The sequence below is a fragment of the Myotis lucifugus genome, unplaced genomic scaffold (assembly GCF_000147115.1).
Source record: "Myotis lucifugus unplaced genomic scaffold, Myoluc2.0 scaffold_3, whole genome shotgun sequence".
NCBI lineage: Eukaryota > Metazoa > Chordata > Mammalia > Chiroptera > Vespertilionidae > Myotis > Myotis lucifugus.
The window spans coordinates 21090-27448 of NW_005871051.1; the positions used below are offsets into that span (position 1 = coordinate 21090).

At 52.6% G+C, this 6359-nt stretch overlaps 1 protein-coding gene across 1 annotated transcript in view; it reads right to left on the reverse strand.

Annotated features, from left to right (window-relative positions):
- The window catches only part of NEMP2 (nuclear envelope integral membrane protein 2), a 31657-nt gene that overhangs the window by 15841 nt on the left and 9457 nt on the right, over positions 1-6359 (reverse strand).

The window sequence follows — 6359 nt, forward strand, 5'->3', positions numbered from 1 at the left end:
ATTTAGGTTTCTATTGCAACGAAGTAGCGTTGTATAACAACCGTTTTTTATCTTGTTCCCATAGTTGAGCGATTCAGTTCATTGTTTGATCTCATCTGATCCCCTTTCTCATACGACTCCCTTCTTCGTAGTCTACCCTCATGTTCCAAAGAGCAAATACGATTGGCCCCTTTTGGCTACAGAGGCTCTGACCACATCTAACTTGGATGAAAAAGGTTTCTATAAAATGTGGCTCTTTCGATGTTTGTCTTTGATGTATCCGGCCACGAAAGCTGAGACGTCCTCAAACGTATGTGACGAATGAAAACCTGACTTTCCAGAAACGGAGGCGTCGGGGACCCCCCTGTTCTTCCTAGTTACCAAAACAACACCCGCTTTTTCTCCTGGTTTAATCGGGAGGTGGTGGGAAATCCTGATTCTGGGCCTCATCTCCGAAATCTGTTCTTGTATGGGGTGAGCCACACATTCGTACAAAGAAACAGAACTTCGGAGGATGAGGCCAGAATCAGGATTTTAACAAGATTCCCAGGTGATTCTCATGTGTAGCCGAGGTTGAGAACCACTGTTCTAGCGTGTTCCTGGGGCCAACGGAGACGTAAGCAAAGACGAGACAGAGGAACAGGTGGCCAACTGTTATAAACCCACGAGAAGGGGGGTTATCTCTGCCATTTTCTCCGTGACTGAGAAGTGCTCCCCCTGGATCAGCTCAGACGTAGCCCCGGCGTCTCCCACCACCACCTCCTGAGGGCAGAGCCCAGCCTCAGGGCCTGCCCACGGCTCACAGCACAGCACCAGCTACAGCCACGCATTATTGAACGGCAGCCTGGCTGCTGCCTTGTCTGTCCCTCTGTTTCTCCTCCCTGCCCGGGACTGGGGCGAGCCCGAAGGGGGGCGTGGCCACCAGCTCCGAGCCTCGGGCATCGGGGGGTATCACCCACTGCCTGCCTCCCCCTCCTCGTGGACTTCGCCCCGGGCCCACGGCTGCGCTCTCCCCAGTGCCACCTGCAGCCACGCGTCTCGGGGACTCACCAGACACAGTGCACTCCCCGAACCCCTATATGCTGGCCTCCCAGGAGTTCTCTGAGCTCCTCTGATGGTCTTGTCCCCCACCCACCTCCACGAATCACTCCCACGGCCACACCCTGGACCCTGTCAGCCCCGAACAGAAGCCCCTCACACAGGCCGAATTCCATGCACCGCCTGGCTGACCACCTGCTGTCTTCCCAGCATGCCCGTCGGCGCTGCACCCGGCAAGCCTTGGACCCCCCATGCACCTGGCATCTCCACCCTGCTCGTCCAGCTGAATCCCAAGGCGCGTCATGAGGAATCACTCCCTTGCAGGTACCGCCTTTGTTTTCACACCTGCCGGCAAAGCCCACCCCCACCTATTCTGTTCCTGCATCTGTGCCACCAGCCCTGCTGCGGAAGCACGCGGTGGTCGCACTGCCCAGTCGGGGGCGCTGTGAGCATCAAAATAAACATCAAACACATCCACAGCAACGGGCCGGGGCAGGGGGCATCTGGGATACTTTCAACAATAACGACACATTTTAAAAAATGAATAAAATACCTATTATTTTCATCTTAAAAAATAAAAATAAAGCCATGATCCTTTTTAAGGAGCTTGATTCAAAAATCAAAGAAAAATAAACAAATTCCCCGTGGTAAGATAAGATTTAAAGGTACGCTCTTACCTGCACAGTTGACCATATGTATTTCCACTCGATTTGGGTTTTTTGATGGTAGCAGTAACAGTCTGACTCCGAATTTTTAATTAAATCCATTTCCTTCAAAGCTCTGCACCTGGGAACTGAGAAGTGTAAAAGAAAACATATTTCCTAAATATTTAATTGCCCAGAATCTTACCTTTTTTTTTTTTTCTTTTTTACTCACAGGGACATGGGGTGGCTGTTTTTATACTCTATGACCAAAAAATTCTTCTCCCTGGCAATCATAGGCAGCCCAGCAGGAGACAGACCAACAGTTCCAGCGCAGGACTTTTACATTTGGGGGACACGCTACCAGCACAGAGAACAGGCACTCCCTCCACAGGACTGAGGGCCGCCTCCCAGGAGAGGGCGATGTGAGCAAAGAACCGAAGAATGAAGTTGGAGGTGATGAGAGAGACGTCAGGGGGTGGGGCTGGCAACTGTGTGCAGGACACCGGGGCTGAGGGACATCAGCGGGGTCAGCCCTTCACAGGATGGCGCGTAGGGGGCCCACAGGACATCCCGCCACCTGCAGCGAGAGGCCAGCAGGGGTCCTCTCTGGGGCCTGAGCTTGGCAAACAAAGGCTATCTTCCCACGGAGGGCCGGGTTTTTCCATTTGGTCCTAAGACGGTCTGCTAAATCATTTGATATTTCTAACTCGGTAAGGGCGAGACGACGCCACTCAGGTGCTGTGAGCTGTTTGAACTTCGGAGTACATGCTTCCCCGGTCTCCTCTCATTTGGAACCCCGCGAGGCCTGCTGGCTGGCCTCCTGCTTCCAGAACTGCCCCCACGATTTCCCCACAACCTGCTCCCTAATCTGCACAAAAACGTCCATCGGAGCGCACGACTGACCTACGTAAAACCCTCCCCGGGCTTCCCAGGGGACCTGGACACCTCTGACCTTCTCTCCCGCCTCCCCCCACTGGGCTGCTCCAGCCACACCCACCCTCCTGTCCTCAGGCGCCTCCACTTTTCCCACTTGCTGCTTCCTCATGTTTGGCACATGAGTGCATTGGATGGGAGGGCACTCCCAGGACAGGGACTTGCTCTGCATGTCAGCCCATCTTCAACCAGACGGGGGCGGGGAGAGTGCGAGCGGAGGTGGGTCGCCGGACTACGCGGATACCGACAGAAACCCACGCTGAGAAGCGCGTTGCACACTGCGTCTCCCCAGGAAATCTCCAGAGTAGCCTCTGCTTTTGAGATGCACCTGGTGTTGAACTCATACACACCTGGGACATCACAGACCAGGTGTCGACACGCATGTGTCTCTGCTGCCCGCCGCAAAAACAACCCTTAATAAAATGATTCTCAACCTTGGCTGCACATTAGCATTACCTGGGAATCTTTTTAAAATCCTCATTTCTGGGCCTCATTCTCCGGAAATTCTGTTTCTTTGTTATGGGGTGGGGCCACAACACGAGTAACAAAAAAACAGAATTTCCGGAGGATGAGGCCCAGAAATCAGGATTTTAAAAAGATTCCCAGGTGATTCTAATGTGCAGCCAAGGTTGAGAACCACTGCTCTAAGGTGAATGCGTTTCCATCAACGCGCACGGGAATTCCCACACATCGAGGAAGTGAGAAACTCGCAGCCACAAGAAGCCGCACGCCTGGCTCCAGGGAGCTCCTGTGGACCTCCAGGCACGGACTGCCTGGCTGAGGCAGGAGGCGGGGACTGTGACAATCAAGCTGGTGTCGTGCTGGCCTACGGCCTCCCGAGAGAGCCAGGCCTTCTGTCAGATCAGCATTGTCAGCCGTGTGCCGCCGGAGTGTGTGACACACGCCCCCCCTGACTGCTAGCCGGGGGCACCGGCCTCTCAGGTAGAGAAATAGCAACGGCCACCACAACAGCCGTCTCGTGTGCATGCAGCAACACACACCTGCTTTTTGTTTGCGTGCCGCGGAATGTTAATAATTAGGTTACGTGCCGGGAGATGGCAAAGGTTGAAAACTGGCTTCAGACTGTTTGTCCAAGTTATGTCCTTCCCAGGCCTCTGATCCCTTCCGTGATCTCCTAGAAATTGCACTGCTGTTTCTACTTCCTCTATCGCCACCTGAGGGTGGGCGTGAGAAGTGCAGCCAGCCTCACAGCTGACTGACCTCCACCACCGGTTCCAGCCAAAGCTCAGCTCCCATGGATGCGGCCTCCGCCTCCGCGGGTTCGTCCCACTAGGACGGGACCTGCTGGCCCCCAGCAATGTCAGCAAAACCCCCGCCCGGGCATCCAGGACGCACAGAGGAGTTTCCAGGGGCCCGCACATGCATCAAGAACCCTTCACCGGGAGGGACAGCTGCCAGCGAGAGCCGCTGCTCCCACTGGGGCTGGGATCCGTCTGCACCGGGAGGGCGCCCCCAACGAGGTGTTTGCTCCCTCAGACCTGAGTCCGATCTGGGAAACGACTGGAAGCATGGGCTATCCCAGCTCTGGCTCATCTCCCAGCACCTGGAGGATCTGGGACCAGCCCGGAATGCCGTCCTCACTCGGCTGCCCCAGCAAGGCAGCGGCTAAGCCGTGAATGAGCGTCGCCCTCCTGAACTCCCCAGTCCCTGGCAGGCTCTCTCATCCTTTCAATAAACCTGAACGGACTCAGTAATATCTGTGCCCTAACTGCCAAGACACAGCACAATTCTTTACATCGCCAAAGGATTCGAGCCAGATGACCTTAACCAATGAGATCCTTAGCTCCTTCTGAATGCCACCCAGTTTATAAATATTGAATTCGTCTACAAACAGGGACAGCTGCGTACACCTGCTTTAACTAGTAACTTTAAAATCACGCCTTTGCAGTCCTTTTGTCATGTATTACTTTTCCTATGTGTACAAGGACATATTTAAGTTAGAGTCTAATCATTCATAAGATAAAAATATTCAGTCGGAACTTGAGAAAGGGGCAGGTGGTACTTAAACCTACTTAGAGAATATCCTACAAATAAAAAGCACGGATGCTCCTCAGATCTTAGCGGATCTTAAACAACCTCCAACATAAAAACATTTCTGCCATGTTCCCCCTGAAAGTCACCTCTCATGGTCCTCATATGAGAAGCAAGTGTCTGCAGGTGAGACTATACCAGAATAATAAAACCCCTGACTACACTCTCATTCCCTCCATTCGGCTACAACGGCTCCTCTTTGGGGACAGCGAAAGGGAGGCAGAAGAATAGGAAAAACAAAAAGCAAAACCCATCGAACCTGAACTCCTGAAAGCTGACATGGAAAAAGGGTGTTTCTGGGTAGTATGCTGTAAATTCACGTTGTCACAGGAGTTAGCACGAGCACCAAAGTTACAAGGGTAACTTCTCGGATCTACTAACCCTAGTTTTTTTTTTGTTTTTTAACATGACTTGAATCTAAGTCTTGATATTTTATGTCTCCAAGAACATGCATAATAGAAACTGAAACTGAAATTAGCACATGCTAGCGTGTATAAAGTATGATTTTGCTTCTCCCACAGATAAATCTGAATCCTGCTAACAACGCCCACGCCTGGGAATGCAGTGCAGAGGCCTGAGCTTCTTCCCAGGACACGGCGCGGTTCCTGGGAACCTCACCGCTGCTTGCAAACCACTAGTGGCTCTCAGTGCGACGTTTCTCCTCCTCTCGGCCAGACCTGCCCCTGACCTGACTTCAGGGTGACAGACGCTGGCCTCCACCTCGATTTCCTCCATTCCCAGATGGGGTGTGTGTGTGCTGGAGATGGAATTTAGAACAGGAAGCAGCATCTAATCTAGTTTATGAAAGGAAGTACCAGCCGTTTGGTCTCAGGGCTCCTCATTAAAACCAGTGCTTTCAGAGCAGCAACAGCCTAGACCAGTGATGGCGAACCTTTTGAGCTCGGCGTGTCAGCATTTTGAAAAACCCTAACTTAACTCTGGTGCCGTGTCACATATAGAAATTTTTTGATATTTGCAACCATAGTAAAACAAAGACTTATATTGTTGATATTTATTTTATATATTTAAATGCCATTTAACAAAGAAAAATCAACCAAAAAAAATGAGTTCGCGTGTCACCTCTGACACGCGTGTCATAGGTTCGCCATCACTGGCCTAGACACTGTGGTCCAGGCCTCGGCAGCGTCGCTGGGAGACACAGGGCCGGCCGGCCTGGGGGGGTGAGTGGCCGCCATTCTTCCGAGCTGCGGGCCAGCCTTTGATCAGCTCAGGGGGCACCTGCGAGTCCCAGGCAGACAGAAGCTGGCGGCGTCTCGGCATGGCTCCATGAACACCACACGGAAGTGAAGCTGTTAACACCAAATCTGGGGACTCAGAATCTGGAAAACACTGGGAGTCCCTGAGACAAATAAAAAGGTGAGGGCAACACGGGAAACCATCCAGCCACAGAACACCTTCGTTCTCCCGATGAGAAAACCAGGGTCCAGAAAGCCCATGTGCCCGGACTTCCACAGGCGTGTGCCTGAGTTAACAGCTGGACCGGACTCGCTGGGGGTGTGGGTCCCGGGCTGTGTGGAGCTCCTGGCTGTTGCCAAGCTCAAGAAAACCCCCCTTGGCAGGTGCTGTGATCTGCTTCCCCATCAGTATACACTGGTCACATCTCTTCCCAGGCCTTCATGTTCTCACCTGTAAAATGGGCTCATAAATGTTACCTCTCCCCTCCCCTCGTAGGCTACTGTGGGCACTAAATAA